The following is a 2574-nucleotide window of genomic DNA, read 5'->3' as shown; positions in this document are numbered from 1 at the left end:
GCCATACACAAATGTATCAAACACTCTGCACACCTTAAACTTATACAATGTCAATTACATCAAAATTAAAAGAGAAGAAAGTTGCCTAGTCAAAAGGAATGCATAGTAAAACTTGGTGTCTGAAACCTTTAGGAAAACGATTTGAACCTATTACGAAGTGAATTACTGACGATTCCAATCCACCCAAATCAGTGCAAGACATACGCTTCAAATGTAAATACACTTTAGTATCCTTCGGCTGTCCAAAATGACCATTCCAAACGATAGCTTTGTGTATAATTCCAGTTCTATTATCTAGACCTATTAAAGAGTTTACAGATTTACATGTATAAGCCTCCACCTCAGGCTGCAGTGACTTATTGCTCTGTCATGGCTCATGTCCTTTCTTTAATGTTGTGTTTCCTAGAGATACAAGCGATCAAGTCACAAGCTGTATGTCACTGCTGTCACTATTCAAGGGACTCAAAATCCAGGGTTCAGGATTGTCCTTCAAGGACTTCTGCTACACCAGAGGCACATGCCTTCATCCATCACCTTTCTTATAGGTTTTTCTATATTAGAATTATGCAACTTAATTACATTTTTTTCTGAATCGTAAGTTTATTATTCCCTTCAACCTCATTTAGCAGAAACTAAAAGTTGGCAGGAGAAGAACTGAGCTTAGATATTGGAAAAACTGTAGAATAAGAGAGCTTTAAAAAATAGATTACGCACACAGCCTCAGTGGTTGAGCATCGACCTATGACCCAGGAGGTCATGGCCCAGGTTGTGGGCTTGATCCCCAGTGGTGGGTATACTGGAGGCAGCCAATCAATGATTCTCTCATCATTGATGTTTCTATCTCTCTCTCCCTCTCCTTTCCTCTCTGAAATCAATAATCTATTTTTAAAAATAGATCACACACACACACATACCCACACATTCTTTTAATCAAGGACATATTACAATTTTCTTAAACTGTACTTAAATTTTCTGTGAGTTCATCATCCTTTTGCTTTAGGAAGCAAGCAGGGTGGTAATGCATGCATGTGCATGTGTGTGTGTGTGTGTGTGTGTGTGTCTATGTGTGTGTTAGGGATGTTTTATATATAGAAGTAAAAATAAGAGAGTCTTAAGAAATTTAGAATAAAAGACAGAAGGAACCGTAAAAATATTCAAAAGTAATTGTAAGTTTACAAATACATGAAAACTTTTTAATTACAAGAAAAAAAAAAGAAAAGATACCCTAGTACAGAAAACCTATATTGAAGTAACGGCTCTTAGAAAGAATGACCATGTTCACAGACAGGGATTGAAGGGTGAGAGGGAAAGCTACCATGCACAGAGAATGGGATTTGTAAGAGGAGGATTCTGTCCATCTATACCCACTTAGAAAAAAAATCCTATTTCTATCAATCTGGCATCCTCTCTTCCTGAAATGGGCAGCAAATTTAACTTTAAATGGTGAAGTTTTTTATGAAACTACAGTTTTGGGATCTAAGAAGGAGGTTATACATTTTTGACAATAACTCCTGATAGACAATGAATCTTTTTAATCTTTTTTTTTCTCTTGGGTACATATCTTAAGAGAATATTATAGTTTCCATGACTAAATCAGTAAAGAGTAATAATAAAAATGTTGGGACAAAATGCTACCACAAAAATACTGCATATGTTCAATCCTAACAATTTTATGATAGGTCTTGGTATACACAGTTTTACAAAGAAGGAATCGAGCAATGAAATAACATGCTCAAGATTATTGAAAAATTTGCTGACAGACAATATTTCATAGCAAGTTGCTCTGAGGCCAAAACCTATTATCTTAACAAATATACTAAACTGCCTCTCCCTCACAGATACAAAATCCAGAATTCAGACACTGACTGCCCTTTGCTGGGAAAGTTGTATTGCAATGACCTCATTGTGTAGCACTCAAACGAAGTACTTTCTCATTAATTAAGGAAAATTCGCTTTTGGCAAGAGCAGCCCCATTGTAATGAAAGCACAGCACTGCTCTCCAATTTAATCGAAATGCTCTGAGCTCTAATGGCAAGGAAGGAGAATGCTCTGAGTCATTACTTATTGCCACATTCAGTCATTGGCGTAATCATCAAGAAGAAGGGCCACATTCTTTACTCCAGGCTGTCAGAACAAAAATAGGACCTCCTTTTCCTTTCAACAGGACCTGATTCAAATATGCATCAGTGGCTATTGACTTTATTTTTTTTTAAATAATTATTTATTGTTGAAAGTATTACATATCTCCCCCCCCCTTTTTTTTAAAGCAATAGTTATAGGTTGGAGTCTACCAAAGAAGAGATGATGGTGATCAACATATTATTTTGACTACTTCCAAAGCTTAATGGAAATTGTACAAACATCTGCAGGAAAGCTTTATAGATTAATGAAGACATCAGCTGTCTTGGGTTTTGATGAGGATTCTATCAAATCAGTGTAGTTATTATAAAATGTGTGGGTTTCCCACAAATGAGTCTGGGGTGTATGGTAGAGTGTCTTCTACATTTATCTCAGGAAATTGTTCTTTTTTCCGATGTTTTTTTGTTGCCGTTGTTTTAGTTTCACTTTCAAAAT

The sequence above is a fragment of the Cnephaeus nilssonii genome (genome assembly GCF_951640355.1).
Source record: "Cnephaeus nilssonii genome assembly, chromosome: 13".
In the NCBI taxonomy this organism is placed as follows: Eukaryota; Metazoa; Chordata; class Mammalia; order Chiroptera; family Vespertilionidae; genus Cnephaeus; species Cnephaeus nilssonii.
This window is presented reverse-complemented; position numbering follows the sequence as displayed.